The sequence below is a fragment of the Manis javanica genome, chromosome 4, assembly GCF_040802235.1.
Source record: "Manis javanica isolate MJ-LG chromosome 4, MJ_LKY, whole genome shotgun sequence".
NCBI lineage: Eukaryota > Metazoa > Chordata > Mammalia > Pholidota > Manidae > Manis > Manis javanica.
This window is the reverse complement of record NC_133159.1, coordinates 94,721,644-94,742,192: the sequence shown is the minus strand read 5'-3', so window position 1 is coordinate 94,742,192 and position 20,549 is coordinate 94,721,644. Positions and strand designations below refer to the sequence as shown.

The 20,549-nt window shown below is 38.9% G+C and overlaps 1 protein-coding gene across 4 annotated transcripts in view; it reads right to left on the bottom strand.

Moving 5' to 3' along the window:
- The window catches only part of CSDE1 (cold shock domain containing E1), a 36,075-nt gene extending 26,254 nt beyond the window's left edge, over positions 1-9,821 (bottom strand). For 3 of the 4 annotated variants that reach the window (XM_037019972.2, XM_037019975.2, XM_037019976.2), the window contains exons 1-2: positions 9,671-9,821; positions 1,701-2,087 (exon numbers count right to left, since the gene is read on the bottom strand). The gene's annotated coding sequence lies outside the window, so the exon portion shown is untranslated. Of the gene's footprint in view, positions 1-1,700; positions 2,088-8,559; positions 8,664-9,670 lie in introns of all 4 variants that reach the window. The other variant, XM_037019973.2, reaches the window with a different exon arrangement.
- Positions 9,822-20,549: the final 10,728 nt, after the last annotated feature.

Here is a 20,549-nt window from a genome sequence, read left to right as displayed (position 1 = left end):
ACACTTCTACTTTATATCTATTTCTACAATTAATGTCAGTGAAACAAAGTAGAAGCTCTAGTGTCTAATCTTCTACCCGTTTGAATAGTACAGACAGAATTGTACAGTTTGAATTTGCATCATCTTACCTACAGTTGACAACAAATTATCTTTAAAAGATCAGATAAGGAGGTAGGAAACAAACAGAAAAAGCAAATGGTACTGTAACCTTAAAATGAGCAACTGAGTATCTGTTTATGGAACACATAATTTAAATAAGTTGTTAATACTGGTAGTTCTCGGTTGAGGAATAAATTCTACTCCAGAGTAAGGCCCATCAACCTTTAGATAAATTGTGGAAATAAAGGCCTAGCTAGAGTGCTTCTTGAAATGATGATGAAGCTTTTCTATCACAACAATCCAGGAATGGCCTATTTTCATTCTTTGTTCTATTTGATCGCTACAGCATTTTAAATAAGGCACCAACTTCTTTAAATTGTATTCCTTGGCATTCTTTCCCAACTACCTCTATTTATTTGAACATTCTCTTCTTTGGTGCTTCTTCCTTTCTTACCTATAAATAGACTTCTTCTGAATTCCAAGCCTTTACTTCTATCCATTTTAGAAAAATCTAGACCTCAAGATTAAAAAGAAATTGCCCTTCGTAATCCCACCTGCCCAAAATTACCAGTTTATTAACATTCCATACCTGCCTATTGTCTCAACTTTTCTCCGGATCACTATCAATCAACACCCCAGATTTCCACAATATATTTTATTTCAGCAAGTACCCACCTTAACTTCCCTATTCCGATGAACAAAGGTTTCTAGCTTGGAAAACTGGTTAAGCAAATTAAGTTCAGTTCCCTCACATTCAGTTGGTCACCAAGTCCTAAGACTTCTACCATTAAAACACCTAGTGCCTACATCTTTCTCAGCTTATACCCTAACTTTCATCTTCCTTACACTTAATCCATTGTTCCTAACAGGTCTTCCCATCCTCAGCCTATCTCTAAAAGTGGCACCAGCTGTCTTTCAAAGACACACTTCTGAATATATAATTTTAAAATCTGAAGCAATAAAGCCACCTCAGTTTTGAAATACAAAATCCATTAAGCTCTTGCTTATAAACATGACAACTTTCCTACAGAAGTCAAATACAGTGGACCCTCAGAACCTGCCTCCAGCAAGCCTCCCTTTACAGTTAACTCTCTCCATCCCACAAGACTGTTCTCTACTCTGTTCACAATGGACTTAATATACCATGTGCTTTCTCATCTCCCTCAATCTGCTTATTTTGTTATCCCTACACTTCTACTAGAAGACTTGTCTCTCTTTACAATATACTTCTCCCCTTCTCTGTAGGCTTTCTTTACCCTAGGTTACAGACACACACCCCTCACCCCCTGCCACCAGACTGCAAAGGGGATTCCTATCTGAAACCCTAACTTCTAAACAGTACAGTTTTTCTGAGACAAATAAATTAAGAGCTCTGCATGTAAATATAATCTTGTGTGAAAAATCCCATAGTTCTGACCATAAACAACGTGTTCATCTAACAAGAGACAATAAATAAAACTTTGGTGTTTTCAGACTAAAGAGTTGAGGATGTAAAGTGTTTTCTGAATACCTGTGGAAGAGAACAGATTAAGAATTTGACCAAATAAAAAGGAAACCCAGAATTATAAAGTGATTCTTGCCAACAGGAACTACAAACCTACCTCGCAGTGATAATCAAATATTGCACTTTCAGTAGTATTTGCTGATTCTTCTTTTACAGCACACGTTTCAAAGGATGAAAGTTGCTAGTATTAAAAAAAAGAGCGAGAGAAAATGATCTATCAAGCTAATAAAGAATACAACTGCTGCTGCACCGGGCAATCTCACAGTACAGCACTGAAGAAAACAAAGACTACTAGCAGCGTTGGGAAGTGCTCTTTCAAAGCTGTTGAGTAGGCACAAACTTCTTGTTTCAGATCAAGTGTTGTGTCTTCAATTTAGGTGTACTCTTCTTTGGTCTTGTTGGTTGTTTCGAGGTTTGTTCCTTGCCTGATCTGAACTTGAAGCAGCAGTTTCAGGTGGTAAAGTCTGTTCTGTTACACTTCATACTAAAGATAAAAAATGGAAGACATTAAGTATAACTTACATAAAAGAATTAGCAACAGAGGGTGGATAAAGGAAGTATACTCATTTGATGTTAATCTCTCAAGTGCTAACGTATTACCTCCTTTGGTATCATATGCTCAAATTAGGAAATTACCTCCGGTCCTTACTGACAATCCCCTCCCCCAATAAGCTCTAAATTACATAGCATAATATTCAATTTAGTACAAGCATTTTATAAATACCTAGCCCTGTGTTAGCTATTGTGGAAAATATGAAAGAAGTTCCTGCCAACAGGGGGTTTACACTCTTTATGAGAAGGTAAGAGTTACACATGGACAAAATTCAGAATATAGAACAAAACACCAAAATTAATTTGCTTAACAAACATCTGGGTATCTACTATGGCACGTACTATACTAAATATACTACTTATTGCTTACTCATCACTGTATATGTGCATCGAAACAACATGGTGAGCACAGAGATGGAATTTGAGCTTAATTAGAAGAGGCAGATTTTTAAGGGGAAGAGAACAACTTATTATTCTAGGCATGAAATAACAAGCCAACTAAGGTCTAAGTTCCTTGAAAGTAGGGACCATGTATATAATTTTCCATGCCTGGCCTCAAGGGAAGCTTACTGCATGATGACTGTTGTTAACAAGTATGACTTGTTTCAGAGAGGCAGTAGACTAGCCTGGCTAGAACACAGGTCTGGGTTAAAGTGAAATGGGACAGGCAGTGTGACAGGTATATTGGAGCTAGATTATGAAGCATCTCAACTTGATATACCAGGAAATGTTCTTGATGAAAGGGTTTTAAGTCATGACATTGTGTGGGAGATGGCGCAGTGAAGGAAAAGAGAAATCTCATTTGAGATGTTGTTCCTTTTTCTATAAAAACTGTTGTTCTCTTTTATAGACAAGAGAAACGAGATGGGACAAGAAATACATTTGTAAATAAAACCACAGAATTGTGTTTTACATTAGCTTTAAAAATTATTTAGCACTGCCTGAAGTGTTAACTAAAATGGTGCTGTTAGTTAAAATGATTTATATGGGGAGAAGAAAAAGGTGGATTTGGTTTTAGGTATTAAAGAGAGGAATAGTATATGTGAAAAACATTAGAAACAGGAACAGCTATACGGTTGAGAGGTTAGAGCTGGTGAAATAGGTTAGAGTAGGAGAGTTCAATTTAATCACTGACACTTACTTGTAAAAGCCATAAACAAGTTATTCTACCTAAGTTTCAATTTCTCATATGAAAAATGAAAAATCAGTAATAGCTGACCTGTGGCCTTTCTTTTTTGTGGCTGTATGTTAAATTCCATGACTTTATTATCTTATTTCAAATATGAAACATTACATTTGTCCCATCTTTCAGTTTTATTTAGGTCATTTACCCATTACCTAGACTAGATAATTCTTAACACCAAACAGTTTTCAAACCAGTTAGGAAGCTTTAAAAAATGCCTATGCCCATGGATGGAACTAGAGGGTATTATGCTCAGTGAAATGTCAGGCAGAGAAAGACAAACACCAAATGATCTCCCTCATTTGTGGAGTATAACAACGAAGCAAAATTGAAGGAACAAAACAGCAGCAGACTCAGAGACTCCAAGAAGGGACTAGCGGTTACCAAAGGGGAGGGGTGAGGGAGAAGTGGATGGAGGGGTATTATGGTTAGTCCACATGCTGTGGGGGGATCATGGGGAAGACAATGTAGCACGGAGAAGACAAGTAGGGACTATGTGCCATCTTACTACACTGATGGGCAGTGACTGCAATGGGGTATTGGGGGGAGTCGATAATATGGGTGAATGTAGCAACTACACTGTTTTTCTTGTGAAGCCTTTGTTAAGAGTATATATCGACAGCTTAACAACAAAAAACAACACCCCCCCCCATGCCCAGTCCCCACACAAAGCGTGCCTTAATGGCCTTGAGTATGACCACTTCGGTGATGATCTTTGATTCCTCCCTATCCACCCTCACATTCAATGCTGCAAGTCTTATTTCCTTCAAGGTTATCTTTTGTTCTAAATGACACATTTCAGTCCAGGTTCTTGCACATTGGCAAACTTCCAGTGTCAACCTTTTCCATTTTCTGTCACATAATACTTGCCTGACTGATCTACCTAAAACTCCAATTTCATATTATTTCCTAGTCTAAAATCTTCAGTCATTTTTCTAGCACTCTTAGATGGGAGAATCTTAATTCTGACTGCACATATAACCCAACCACTAGAGCAACTTAAAAAAAAAAAGCCTTGATCCCACACCTTCAGATTCTAATTAATTTCACTAGGCTTAGGTTGTAGTTGCTGGTATATTTTCTCTCTCCTATTCCAAAGTGTTTCCGACTTGCACCTAGGATTTAAGAACCACGGTTCAAGATGTCCCTATTCTACTTTTCCATCTTTACCTTCTACTGCTCTCCAGTTCTTCTCTTAGGTTCATTTTCCTCCCTAATCCATAAACACAACTCTTGGGAGGTATTTCTGAATTCTAGTCTTTGTGCATATGGGTCTTCCCACAAACAATCTAAATGCACCATCTTCAAGGCGACAAGCCTTTTTTGACCACTCCAACACAGACTACCTTAATTCCCATTTATACGAGGCAGTAACTCCCACTGCCTCGTTTTACAATTTGTTCACACTTTTATTTTACACTTCACACTTAATGTTTATGAATCTTGTTCCTCCAATTATATTTCAAATATCTGAGATACACTCCTCTATTTCTTTATTACAGCCCCCTTTAGTGCCTAACCCAGTACTGCTAAACTTAACCACAGCAGAAACTGATAGAGCAAAAAGGCAATTAATCCATAATAGGCAAAGGACACCATGACTCAAGTGTAGACAGTTCTACCAACTTTAAAAAATTTTGTTTTGGTTAACTGTATAAAGTCTTAATTATCCAATCAACAAATAATCTCTTTCTTTAAAAAGAGACTTGGTATACTGGTTTAACTTTAATACCTTATGAACCCAAAGACTTCAAAATTGCTATCTGATAAAATAGGCGAGAATATCATTAAAATGCTGAGGACAAGGCTCTGTGTATCATAGGGGGAAAAAAATCAAGAGAAACAATTTATCTTGAAAATCTTGAATTGGATTAACCCAGTCTAGAGTGCTTTCTTATGTTAAGAACTGTCAGGTTTATCACTTAGTAACACATAAGTCGAGAGACTTCCAGAAATCTAACATTCTGGAGCATTGCAGAGACAATCTTGGGAACTAATGAAGCCCATTAGGATCTATTTAAGCTCAAACAAGCCCAACTATCATGAATAATTGAGAGCAGCTGAAATCTGATTCATTAATACCTTCACAGTTGTGAGATTTCTATGGTTAACAACCAAATGTTCTTCAATCAAATTAACACTTATTGAAAACTTAAAAGGTATTCACACATTTAAAACTGGCTATCTACTCATGTCAAAATTATTAACATTAATGGGTAGTATTGGCAGCTTTTGCCTTACCCACCCTGTAATCATTAAGTCCATCCCCCTCCGCCACCAAAGCTAGATACTTTTCCTAGTCACATGAAATAGAGTACCAACTAAAAAAAAACTAAGGAATAATTTACAAGCGATCTGAGAGTCTCTCTGATGCTAGTAATTACCTTTGTCATTTGCTTGTATGGAAACACTATCATCATTAGCTAATTATTAACTATTATGTCACATTGTTTTAGGAGTTAAATTAAAGCTAATTCCCTTACCTCAACTGATAATCCAAATCATTATCCCCTATTTCACTTGTCTTAAAAATACCATCACCTACCTATTTTGTTATTCTCCCCAACTCCCTTCACTGCCTTATCAAAGGCATAGCGGAAGTTAGGCACACAGGAGGCACTAAATACATGTTGACCTAATACATTCATGTAGTCAGTAATCCTTCTAAAATATACCATGTAACCCAGCTTATCATTTGACAAGTTATTTTCAAATTCTGTACAGCACTCATTTGGGGAAAATGTTAATGAAGGGCTAATCGGTCTACAAATATCTCCCCACCTAACCCACTTTCTTCAGGGAGTACTTTCTTCCTTTGAGAAGAACAAAGAACTAAACAGGAGCACAGGACTAAAAAGGTTTATTGTTGATTTGTATGAACAACATTCTTGCCCTAACTTGCCAGTTTGTATTTCTTGATGCTTTAAGATAAATTTATCAATTTTTCTATAACCTGTATAACTCAGGTGCTTAACAAGTTTTAATTAATTTTTACTCTAGAATTTTTTTTGTATATGTTTAGTAATAAAAATAATAATGCCAGATGGTTACTGGAACATCTACTAAGATAAATTTGACATTACCTATCACTTCACTACTTTTATATACACTAATACTTTGAAAGAGGGCAAATGCCAATGTGAGGAGCTGAAGAAATGCTCTAGACATAGTATCAGAAAATAGTGTAGACCAGCACTGCCCAACAGAAATATAAGACAAGCCACATATGTAATTTCATATTTTTTAATGATCAGTAATTTAGTAATCTAGCCGAAGGAAATGGGGAAACTAATTTTAATTAAGTACCTTATCTAACCAAATAAATCCAAAATGTTATCAGTCTACATGGGCTCGATCTTAAAAAATCAAGTTTTTACATTCCTCAAAATCCAATGTTTACTTTTACAGCACATTTCAATTCAGAACTGCACACAGTTCAAGTGCACAACAGCCACACACGTCTAGTGGTTATTGTATTGGTCAGAGCAGGTATAGACAGATGAGGGAAAAAGGCACTGTGAAGTCCAATAAATCAACCATTAATGTAAGGCTTTTGGGCAAAGTCTTTGATTGATAAAAGGAGGCAGTATCAAGCAACCTGACCATAGCAGGAGTTTATACTCACTACATTTTAGAAGGGCAAACACTAAACTGGTTATGTAATGGCTTAGAAGTTGCAAACCAGTGGACAACCTACATGCTCACTGTGAAGACACTGTTGATCATGTTACTTTCAACTACACACTGTTTTACTTCAGCATAAAAGGGCTTATTAAACATAAAAATGCTCTGAAAATAAAATTACCATTCAATACTTCTGAACAGAATACTGCCTAGAATACAATATTCAGTTTAACAGCCCTAATAAAAATGTAGCACAATAGAAACTCCTCCTCAGGCTTGGCAGTATGAAGTGAACAAAAATGTGTATTGCTTTTTTATCTAGATATTCACACATGCAAATTGACAACATTCTAATGTCAACAGAAAGGAATTTGTAAAATCCTGATTTGGCAAAAAAGGATTTAACAAGAAGTGACAGTATTCAAGAAAACAAGTCACTCTCACCACAGCAGTTTCACGAAGACATTCTATTGTTTCTTTAAAAATAGTTATAATTCTTGACTATATTATGAAAAATCCCCTAAGTTTTACAGCTTCCCATAGGACAGTTTGCGTCAAACATCTCGAAGAAGTTTCCCCTTGTTTTTTGAAAAGACAAAGCTAAGCACTGAGCAGGCCAATCTTATTTAATCTTATTTAACAAGATCAAGGTTTTTGTTTTGTAATACAATCCTAAAATTCAACTCCTTAAAAATCTGTTCAAGTATTTGCATGTTTCAACTATCTTGTCAAAACTACGGGTCTTCACAAAGGTGTGAATACCACTGAAACATACATTTAAAAAAAGGCTGAAATGGTAAATTTTATGTTATGCATATTTTTATCAGAGAAGAAAAGATTTTCTGAAATGTCGGATGGCCCTGCTGGATGTCTTTACATGGAGGGAAGGGAAAACTAGAGTGGGATAAAGCAGGACTATATGGCAAATATTCATGTTCTCATTTTTAATTTGCTAGGAACTTATCAGAATTTTCAACCACAGTCTAAAGGTCATACTTATTAAGTCAGAACTTAATTACAAAAAAAGAAAACCTATCTTCTGTGCCCGGAATACTTTACTTTTCAACTCAGCTGCTATAAATACTCATCTCGAGGGTAAACATCCAGAGCAGCTGCAAAATCACTCTAACCACTACCATCTCTTTTATTTTGGGCCTAGGGCTAAAGGAAGCAAAAAAAGAAACAAGACTGAATATTTATCTAGATTTTATGACTCAGGTATATGCTTATTCAAGTATATAACTCCTGTTCCTACACCCATCAAGAATACCGTTATTGGTTAGTACCAAAAGGACATTAAGGTATTATACTGGCCCTCAATGTAGTATTGAGAATGCTTGCCTTCTAATAGCTCAAAATGAGAATTACTCAGCGTTTTGACACAGAATAAATTATATTAGAGGGCTATACTTTGGTGCCCGCATTTTATATATCTACAGGTCTGGAGGGAAGCTACCACCCTGATAAAAAGCTAACTCAAAGGTAACATTTAACTACCACACTGCTTTTGAGTGTCCTCCCTCCCCTTTCCCCATCTTCCAACTCTTTAGAGGACAATATTCTTTCACTTATTTTAGGTGCAAAAAAAGGAAATTACCTCATACAACAACGTTCATATTTGTGTTTGACTGAAGGCTGTTTTAGGGAGCTTTCCCTGCCTCACTTGTGTTGTCAAGCAATAGAGGAGCCATCTGGATGTTTCTGAAGGAAAACAATGCAAAAGAACCGTGGCACTAGAGACTTCGTATTGATAAAACATCGGATAGTAAAACCCTGGAAAGTGTCTTCGACCATCTGCAAATCTACTCTTCATAAAATGACAAGCCAAGTCGCTCAATGCAGTGTAGGTCAGGCTCTCGCACCATATAAGCCAGAGAAGGTGGTTAGGAGGACTCCACTGAGCACGCCCTAACCCCAGGATATAGAGGTGAGAGCCCAGGGTCTAAGACCAGAGGCTAGTTCCCTTTCTAAGATGAAGGGGTGGCCAAGAGGGGAAGGCTGGGTGTTGAGACCAGAGACAACTCTAGGTGACTTAAGGATGAAAATTCGGCCGCACTACTGTGTCCGAACTGGCCAGGGAAAGACGTCTCTAAGCACTTAGATGCAGCGGGGTCTCAGTCCATACACAAAGGAGGCGCCACTGCCGCACTGCGCTCTGGTACCGGTAGTCAGTGCCCCAAAGAGGTGACGGCCAGGAAACTATAGGGTCCAGAGTCAGAGTAGGCCCCGCTCCTCTGCCTCGGGCTCTTCCAGCTTCACACAAAGGACCGCGCCACCACCCCCCTCGCCCCGCCCGCCGGGATTTGTAGTTCCCGACTGCCTCGCCAAGCCGCAGAGGAGGAAGAGGCCAAACTACAACTCCCAACAGTCTCCGCGCCCGAGCCCCGCACCCCTGCCTCCATCTTGGCTGCGGTCGGAGCCTCCATTTTCGCTCCCTCCCCCCACTTTAGTCACTACCGCCACCACTACGGACCTACGCCTAGCTTCAACGGTTCGCTCCGGCTCTGCGGCCTAACGTGATGCCTGGACAGCTGACCAGGGGCCAGGTGGGAAAGCCAGAGATAGGGACTCAGGGTGAGACCTCCCCTACCTGAAGCTCTGTGAGTGCCCACCTTGACTCAGAAGACTCTCTCATTAGTCCTTGCCTTCTCATATGCCCTTAGCCTGGTTTCTTGCTACCCACAATTGGACCCGGAGGTCGTACTCACCCCAACAGCTCAGCGCCCCCTCTCCAGCGCCGCCATAAGCAGCACGGCCCGGTACGTAGGAATAAATCTCGCTTCTCTCGCGAGAGTCCCGGGTTCCGAGCGCGTGCACAGGAGGCAGGTGGGTGGGTACTCCTAGACGCTTGCGCACAAGGGTCGAGTGACGCCAACCAGTGTGTTTCGCTTAACCACAATTAACGTGGTGGCTACGTTCCCTAGGTTGCTTACCCCCTGAACTGCAAGAAGCAGTCTGGATGTTTACTGACTCCTCTGGGATGCAAGGGGCGGGGTGGCCAATGACTTTAGGAGTCTGATCTTTGCAAACCTGTATGCTTTACGCAGCAAGACCAGGCTGAACCTTGAAGGCAAACGGTTGGGAAGACATATCCAGGAATGTCATGTAAAGGATTTCACTTTTCCCAGTGATAATCCAGAAGCTCCGTTCTTAGTAAAGGTAATTTGGAAGGCTTAAGCGAGACCTTTGTCTCCCAGAAACAACTGCTTGCGGCTTACGGGCAGGAGTAAGCAAGACAGCAGAATCATTAACGCGCACACACAAACACACACAGTTCACTCACCCACTCACTCAACCGACCTTTCTAGAGGCTGAAGCACTAACCAAAAGGTTGAAATCAGGGTGAACGGATGATTCATCCAAGGGGGTTAAGAATGTGAGAAACACACTCACACTGGTCTAAATTCAATAAGTGGACACGGGCGGAGACAAAGAGAACAGTGGAGCGAGGCTTTAATGACAGTCTTGCAAGATAGGGTGTCTGGTGGGCAGGCACACCTGGGGAGCTTGGCGCCAATAATTTATCTCCTAGTGCGCGAGTCCCTCCCCTGGTTCTTCATTGGCTGAGTACTACAGGGTTCACAGTCTTCCCCGGACGTCGCCCAAGCCGGTTATATCTTCCCTTTACATTTGTCTTGTTTTTATTGGTAGGTTTAAAAAAACTCAAAACAGGTATAGCCAGGCCCTTATCAATTTCCCAACCCCCACTCTCAGCCCAAGCAGCTCCACCACGTGGCCCTTTGTTAATACCTTACTGTTAAAATGTTTAAACATCCTAGTGGGAATAAATCACATTTAGGTTTTATACTCTTTCCTAAGAAGGAAGGAGGAAAATGGTTAATTCTGGCTAAGAAAAGTTCAGTGATTATTCTCTGGTGAGAGCAATACTTTTCCCAGATTCTGTTGCTCTCTCACTTGACAGTATTGTGTAAAAAAAATGACCTGTTATGTTCCTGAGAACTCTCCCGCTCACTTGATTTTTGCTTTTAACACGTACTTACTATGCGTGCACCTCTTGGTCATCTCTGGGGTGTATACAGTAGTAAAGACAAACAAACATGGCTCTATCCTTAAGGAATTTTCAGTCTAGCATCATTCAATAATCACAAAACAAATCTAAACATACACATTGAAATAAGTACAATGAAGGAAAGGTATTAAGAGAGTATGTAACCCCCAATTCTGACCACATCATCTTGAATTCTAAGAGGAGGCAATATCCTACTTCTTATGTTCACAGATTTTTCTCTCCGCCTCTGTTGCTGTTCCGTCCAGTCCTCCAAGCTACCTCTTTATTCTCTTTGATGCCTTCCCATGCTTTCTTACAGATACTTGCTTCATTTTCAATGTGTTCATAGTTCGCTGTATCGTAATTATTAGTTTATACTAGCTAGTGATACTTTAGGACAGGGCCTGTGAAATTCATCTTTGCTTCCTGGTTCCTGACAGTACCTAGCAAAGACAACTCTCAAAAGCTTGTTAAATGAATAACACTGAGCAGCTGTGCAGAAGTTGTTAGAAACTGGAATGTTCTGTTTGGGGAAGTACAGACTATAAACATCAAACCAGCTGTTTGCTTTGTATCCAATTCTTAAATTGATATCTGTCTTTTCTAGCAATGTAGTTGGTCTGAGTATTCTAATCCAGTGATACAGAGAAACTGCCTTGGGCTCTTGCACTAGAAACAGGTCATGTGAAGCTGGGCTAAAAGTAGGATTAGGTCTAAGAGCACACATTCTCAAATATCACAGCAATGGGAAATGTAAAAAATAATAGTCTCACTGAATTCTATAAATAAAATTCCTATTAATAAGAAAGAATGTCTTGATTTGCTACCGTTACATATAGCTTCTAAGGACTTTCTTTAAACATGTAACCACTTCATCATCATTTTGAATGTCTTAATTGATTTTAAATTCCTCTTTGATCCATAAAAATTTAGTATCAATTTGCATTTAACACAAAATGCAAATATGTATAAACCCAAAATCATATGAGATAGAGAAGGGACATGAGACAAGCATCAGGATTAATTTTTCTTGCCTATCATGAAAAATGTCAAGATATAAATAGTATAGTAAGAACAAAGGAACTCCATCTTAAGGCTAAGATTCCATTTTAAAAAGCTGGGAGTCAGGAGGTATATTCCTAACATACTTTATGGTAAGTAGCCAACAACGGACCCTATATTAAGGCAGGGCAAGCAGTCCTAAATATGTTCCCACTGCTTGAGGGTAACCACTATCTTGGAGAAGAATAGGATCAATAAATTCCTTGTGTTAAGTTTATCTTACGGAATATCTAGAGGACTAACTATGGATAATGACATATCTCCCACCACAAACAGACCACATGTCAAGCCTATGACCCACTGGCCCTTTGCCCCGTTCTTGAAATCCTTAGAAGACAGGAATCCTAAACCTTAAAGTGCACTTCCTCTCTGAGTCTGCCCACACATCCCTTCCTTTGAGTGTGTACTTTGCCTTAAATAAAGCCTTCTTGCTGTTCAACTTATTGCATTTTGTCTATGCTCTCTTCCAACCCTCTTTTACCTTTTCCGAGTGGTAAGGGTCTTTGTTACTTGGCTATTTCATTCAGTTTTCTAGACTTAAGCACAAGTCTTCACTCTCTTTGTTCTACTTCAGATGAGTAGGGAAGGGCTACTAAGGTCTCTTATTTGGGCTTGCTAGTTCCCATTGTCTGGGTGAACAGGATGGCACTGCCACTTTATGATCATGCTCTCTAGTAGCCTGGCTGAAAATCTCCTTTCTTTGCTTTGGGAAGTTCTCAGAACAGAATCTCACTCCATCCAGTGCTTTGTAGCTCCCCCAAATTCTGAGGCGTTATGGGCTTACGTTCCACACTGTTCAGATTCAAGCAGATGCTGGATACCAGGTGACCCTGGCTTTGGGAGTTGGCAAGGGATCTACCCCATGCTGAGCAGGAGTTCAGTGAACTTTCCTTTCCTCCCTCTTTTCTTCCTTGCTGTCTACTGCCTGCATGGCTGCTGCCATTGACTACTACTCTCGCTTTAATGAATCCCTTCCATACATATACTCATTGGACCTGCTGGTGAATTCTTTCTACATCAGAGTGAAAAACCCTCCCTCATCCAGGCTGAGGTTTCACCTAGTGCACAGGGAGACACATCTCCAGATGCAGCTGCCTGGCAACACGTACATTTTAGCTTCCAATGCATTAAAGAAAGTATACAATGGAGTACTTTGATTAAATCACTAGTTTAAATGAGTTGTTCTTTTTTTTTTTTTCAGTTAGAGATTTTTTAAAAACCTTTTATTGAAGTATAGTTGATATATAATATGTTAGTTTCAGGTGTACAACATAGTGATTTGACATTTGTATACATTATGAAATGTTCATCACAATCAATGTAGTTACCATTTGTCATCATACAAAGTTATTACAATATTATAGTCTGTATTTCCTATGCTGTACTTTTCATCCTCATGACATTTATTTATTTATTTATTTTTTTGAGAGGGCATCTCTCATATTTATTGATCAAATGGTTGTTAACAACAATAAAATTCTGTATAGGGGAGTCAATGCTCAATGCACAATCATTAATCCACCCCCAGCCTAATTCTCGTCAGTCTCCAATCTTCTGAAGCATAACAAACAAGTTCTTACATGGTGACCAAATTCTTGCATAGTGATTAAGTTCTTACATGGTGAACAGTACAAGGGCAGTCATCACAAAAATTTTCGGTTTTGATCACTCATTATGAACTATAAACAATCAGGTCAAATATGAATATTTGTTTGATTTTTATACTTGATTTATATGTGAATCCCACATCTCTCCCTTTATTAATATTATTATTATTTTTTTTAAAAAAATGCTGAAGTGGTAGGTAGATGCAAGATAAAGGTAGAAAACATAGTTTAGTGTTATAAGAGAGCAAATGTAGATGATCAGGTGTGTGCCTGTAGACTATGTGTTAATCCAAGCTAGGCAAGAGCAATAATACATCCACAGATGCAGAAGATTTCTGTCAAAACAGGGGGGGGTGAGGTTCTAAGCCTCACCTCTGTTGATTCCCCAATTTCTCACCTGATGGCCCCTCCTGCGACTGTGCCTGTCTTAGGTTATTCCTCCCTTGAGGAATCTTACCCGTCTCTGGCTAACCAGTCATCTTCCAGGGCCATACAGGGAAATGTAAAGTTGGTGAGTGAGAGAGAAGCCATATTGTTTGAAAAGGTTAGCTTTTTACTTCTTTGCAGATTTATGCCCTGTGGCTTCTATGCCCAGCATTTGTCTTGAGGTATCTTTACCAGTTGGAGGAGTTATGATACTCAGTGAATTCGATATGAGGCACGAATTCTATTTAAGGGTTGTAATTAGGAAGGAAGAAGAAAAGCTATAGAGGTAGCAGATGGAAGAATACATGGGAAGACTGATTATTTCTTTGACATATCTTCTTGTAGAGTAACTTAAGCATGTATGGGTTTTAAACTACTAATTAAATTGCACACACATTAACATAATAGGAATAAAATTACATAACCAAAGCAGATCTATAATTACCAGCCATCTCCAGTGAAGCCAAGAAAACCAGTTAGGCACCCTAGGCATTTGTGAAAATTTGTCTATGATATAATGGATATTGTCCAACTGTACTTGAACAGTCTGAGAGAAATCAGACAAATTAAAACAAACCATTCCTGGGAACTGTTCATATCCCGTATGTTCTTTTAACAGTAGATAGTCTGTAGTTGTAAGATTTTGGGGCGCTACAACTTGCACTTCTCCTAATTCTTGGTTGAGTTCCAACAGTATAGATCCAGTCAAATTTGTTATTTTACTGTATGCGCAGGCCAGCTTAGCTATCTCCTTCTTCATTCCAATGGCAAGTCCAGGAACTGGTGGGATGAATGCAGCTACAACTGCAGCATCGCCTGGATCTCTGTTGAGGTTTTTTGATGATCATCTTCTGGTATGTCTCTTCCAGAGAGTGCTGATGTTGGAAGTTCTTCTTCATATCGTATCTTAGTTCATTTTCTGGGTAGCCAAATTAGGCTTTGATCCTCTGTATAGACACAGACCCTTTGCCCACACTTTGATATGGCCTTTATACCATTGTGTAGAACTCATTGGAGGTCACCACACAGGAACTGCTTTTTTTTTTTTAAGAGAAAGGAATATTATCAGAAAAGTGTACATCCATAGCCGATCATCTGACACCCTTTAAGTGATCAAAATTAAGGATATTTAAAGCATGCATTCATCGTTGATTTACAGTTAGTTTTATCCTATCAGGGAGTAATCCCTCTTCTCTTTCTTTTTTTTTATTATCTTTAATCTACACTTACATGAAGAATATTATGTTTACTAGGCTCTCCCCTATACCAGGTCCCTCTTATAAACCCCTTTCCAATCATTGTCCACCAGCATAGCAAAATGTTGTAGAATCACTACTTGTCTTCTCTGTCTTGTACAGCCCTCCCCTTTCTCCCACGCCCCCCATGCATGCTAATCTTAATACCCTTCATCTTCTTACCCCCCTTATCCCTCCCTACCCACCCATCCTCCCCAGTCCCTTTCCCTTTGGTACCTGTTAGTCCATTCTTGGGTTCTGTGATTCCGCTGCTGTTTTGTTCCTTCAGTTTTTTCCTTTGCTCTTATACTCCACAGATGAGTGAAATCATTTGGTATTTCTCTTTCTCCGCTTGGCTTATTTCACTGAGCATAATACCCTCCAGGTCCATCCATGTTGCTGCAAATGGTAGGATTTGCCCTCTTCTTATGGCTGAGTAGTATTCCATTGTGTATATGTACCACATCTTCTTTATCCATTCATCTACCGATGGACATTTAGGTTGCTTCTATTTCTTGGCTATTGTAAATAGTGCTGCGATAAACATAGGGGTGCATCTGTCTTTCTCAAACTTGATTGCTGCATTCTTAGGGTAAATTCCTAGGAGTGGAATTCCTGGGTCAAATGGTAGGTCTGTTTTGAGCATTTTGATGAACCTCCATACTGCTTTCCACAATGGTTAAACTAATTTACATTCCCACCAGCAGTGTAGGAGGGTTCCCCTTTCTCCACAACCTCGCCAACATTTGTTGTTGTTAGTCTTTTGGATGGCAGCCATCCATACTGGTGTGAGGTGATACCTCATTGTAGTTTTAATTTGCATTTCTCTGGTAATTAGCGATGTGGAGCATCTTTTCATGTGTCTGTTGACCATCTGTATTTCTTTTTTGGAGAACTGTCTCTTCAGTTCCTCTGCCCATTTTTTAATTGGATTATTTGTTTTTTGTTTGTTGAGGTGGGTGAGCTCTTTATATATTTTGGACGTCAAGCCTTTATCGGATCTGTCATTTACAAATACATTCTCCCATACTGTAGGGTACCTTTTTGTTCTATTGATGGTGTCTTTTGCTGTACAGAAGCTTTTCAGCTTAATATAGTCCCACTTGTTCATTTTTGCTGTTGTTTTCCTTGCCCGGGGAGATATGTTCAAGAACAGGTCACTCATGTTTATGTCTAAGAGGTTTTTGCCTATGTTTTTTTCCATGAGTTTAATGGTTTCATGACTTACATTCAGGTCTTTGATCCATTTTGAATTTACTTTTGTATATGGGGTTAAACAATGGTCCAGTTTCATTCTCCTACATGTAGCTGTCCAGTTTTGCCAGCACCATCTGTTGAAGAGACTGTCATTTCGCCATTGTATGTCCATGGCTCCTTTATCAAATATTAATTGACCATAGATGTTTGGGTTAAATGTCTGGAGTCTCTAGTCTGTTCCACTGGTCTGTGGCTCTGTTCTTGTGCCAGTACCAAATTGTCTTGATTACTATGGCTTTATAGTAGAGCTTGAAGTTGGGGAGTGAGATCCCCCCTACTTTATTCTTCTTTCTCAGAATTGCTTTTGGCTATTCGGGGTCTTTGGTGTTTCCGTATGAATTTTTGAATTATTTGTTCCAGTTCATTGAAGAATGTTGCTGGTAATTTCATAGGGATTGCATCAAACTGTATATTGCTTTGGGCAGGATGGCAATTTTGACGATATTGATTCTTCCTAGCCACAAGCATGGGATGAGTTTCCATTTGTTAGTGTCCCCTTTAATTTCTCTTAAGAGTGACTTGTAGTTTTCAGAGTATAGGTCATTCACTTATTTGGTTAGATTTATTCCTAGGTATTTTATTCTTTTTGATGCAATTGTGAGTGGAATTGTTTTCCTGATTTCTCTTTCTATTGGTTCATTGTTAGTGTATAGGAAAGCTACAGATTTCTGTGTGTTAATTTTGTATCCTGCAACTTTGCTGTATTCTGATATCAGTTCTAGTAGTTTTGTGGTGAAGTCTTTGGGGTTTTTTATGTACAATATCATGTCATCTGCAAATAGTGACAGTTTAACTTCTTCTTTACCAATCGGGATTCCTTGTATTTCTTTGTTTGTCTGATTGCCATGGGTAGGACCTCCAGTACTATGTTAAATAGCAGTGGGGAGAGTGGGCATCCCGGTCTAGTTCCCGATCTCAGAGGAAAAGCTTTCAGCTTCTTGCTGTTCAGTATAATGTTGGCTGTGGGTTTATGATATATGGCCTTTATTATGTTGAGGTACTTGCCCTCTATTCCCATTTTGCTGACAGTTTTTATCATGAATGGATGTTAAATTCTGTCAAATGCTTTTTCAGCATCTATGGAGATGGTCATGTGGCTTTTGTCTTTCTTTTTGTTGATGTGGTGGATGATGTTTATGGATTTTTGAATGTTGTACCATCCTTGCATCCCTGGGATGAATCCCACTTGATCATGGTGTATGATCCTTTTGATGTATTTTTGAATTTGGTTTGCAAATATTTTATTAAGTATTTTTCCATCTACATTCATCAGGGATATTGGTCTGTGATTTTCTTTTTTGGTGGGGTCTTTGCCTGGTTTTTGTATTAGGGTGATGTTGGCTTCATAGAATTAGTTTGGAAGTATTCCCTCCTCTTCTATTTTTTGGAAAACTTTAAGGAGAATGGGTATTATGTCTTCTCTGTCTGATAAAATTCCGATGTAAATCCATCCGGCCCGGGTGCTTTGTTCTTGGGTTGTTTTTTGATTACCATTTCAATTTCTTTGCTCGTAATTGGTTTGTTTAACTTTTGTGTTTCTTCCTTGGTCAGTCTTGGAAGGTTGTATTTTTCTAAGAAGTTGTCCATTTCTTCTAGGTTTTCCAGCTTGTTGGCATATAGGTTTTCATAGTAGTCTTTAATAATTCTTTGTATTTCTGTGGAGTCTGTCGTGATTTTTCCATTCTCATTTCTGATTCTGTTGATTTGTGTTGATTCTCCTTTTCTCTTAATAACTTTGGCTAGAGGCTTATCTATTTTGTTTATTTTCTCAAAGAACCAGCTCTTGGTTTCATTGATTTTTGCTATTGTTTCATTCTTTTCAATTTTGTTTATTTCTTCTCTGATCTTTATTATGTCCCTCCTTCTGCTGACTTTAGGCCTCATTTGTTCTTCTTTTTCCAATTTCGATAATTGTGATGTTAGACTATTCATTTGGGATTGTTCTTCCTTCTTCAAGTGTGCCTGGATTGCTATATACTTTCCCCTTAGGACTGCTTTCACTGCGTCCCACAGAAGTTGGGGCTTTGTGTTGTTGTTGTCATTTGTTTCTGTATATTCCTTGATCTCTATTTTGAGTTGTTCATTGATCCATTGATTATTTAGTAGCATGTTGTTAAGCCTCCATGTGTTTGTGAGCCTTTTTGTTTTCTTTGTAGAATTTATTTCTACTTTTATACCTTTGTGGTCTGAAAAATTGGTTGGTAGAATTTCAATATTTTGGATTTTGCTGAGGCTCTTTTTGTGGGCTAGTATGTGGTCTATTCTGGAGAATGTTCCATGTGCACTTGAGAAGAATGTATATCCTGTTGCTTTTGGATGTAGAGTGCTATGGATGTCTATTAGGTCTATCTGCTCTACTGTGTTGTTCAGTGCTTCTGTGTCCTTACTTATTTTCTGCCCAATGGATCTATCCTTTGGGGTGAGTAGTGTGTTGAAGTCTCCTAAAATGAATGCATTGCAGTCTATTTCCCCCTTTAGTTCTGTTAGTATTTGTTTAACATATGCTGGTGCTCCTGTGTTGGGTGCATGTATATTTGGAATGGTAATGTCCTCTTGTTGGACCGAGCCCTTTATCATTATGTAGTGTCCTTCTTTATCTCTTGTTACTTTCTTTGTTTTGAAGTCTATTTTGTCTGATAGTAGTACTGCAGCCCCTGCTTTCTTCTTGCTGTTGTTTGCCTGAAATATGTTTTTCCATCCCTTGACTTTTAGTCTGTACATGTCTTTGGGTTTGAGGTGAGTTTTTTTTAAGCAGCATATAGATGGGTCTTGCTTTTTTATCTTTTTCATTACTCTGTGTCTTTTGATTGGTGCCTTCAGTCCATTTACATTTAGGGTGACTATTGAAAGATATGTACTTATTGCCATTGCAGGCTTTAAATTCGTGGTTACCAAATGTTCAAGGTTAGCCTTTTTAGTATCTTACTGCCTAACTTAGCTTGCTTATTGAGCTGTTATATACACTGTCTGGAGATTCTTTACTTCTCCTCCTTCTTATTCCTCCTCCTCCATTCTTCATATGTTGGGTGTTTTGTTCTATGCTCTTTCTAGGAGTGCTCCCATCTAGAGCAGTCCCTGTAAGATGCCCTGTAGACGTGGTTTGTGAGAAGCAAATTCCCTCAGCCTTTTCTTGCCTGGGAATTGTTTAATCCCACCATCATATTTAAATGATAGTCGTGCTGGATACAGTATCCTTGGTTCAAGGCCCTTCTGTTTCATTGCATTAAATATATCATGCCATTCTCTTCTGGCCTGTAGGGTTTCTGTCGAGAAGTCTGATGTTAGCCTGGTCAGTTTTCCTTTATAGGTGACCGTTTTCTCTCTAGCTGCCTTTAAAACTCTTTCCTTGTCCTTGATCTTTGCCATTTTAAATATTATGTGTTTTGGTATTGTCCTCCTTGGATCCTTTCTGTTGGGGGTTCTGTGTATTTCCGTGGGCTGTTCAATTATTTCCTCCCCCAGTTTGGGGAAGTTTTCAACAATTATTTCTTCCAAGATACTTTCCGTCCCTTTTCCTCTCTCTTCTTCTTCTGGTACCCCTATAATACGGATATTGTTCCTTTTGGATTGGTCACACAGTTCTCTTAATATTGTTTCATTCCTGGAGATCCTTTTATCTCTCTCTATGTCAGCTTCTATGCGTTCCTGTTTCAATTCCATCAATGGCCTCTTGCATCTTATCCATTCTGCTTATAAATCCTTCCATAGTTTGTTTCATTTCTGTGATCTCCTTTCTGGCATCTGTGATCTCCCTCTGGACTTCATCCCATTTCTCTTGCATATTTCTCTGCATCTCTGTCAGCATGTTTATGATTTTTAGTTTGAATTCTTTGTCAGGAAGACTGGTTAGGTCTGTCTCCTTCTCTGGTGTCTCTGTGATCTTGGTATGCCTGTAATTTTGTCTTTTCATGGTGATAGGAATAGTTTGCAAAGCTGGGACTAGTGACGACTGGAAGAACTTCCCTTCTTGTTGGTTTGTGGCCTTCCTCTC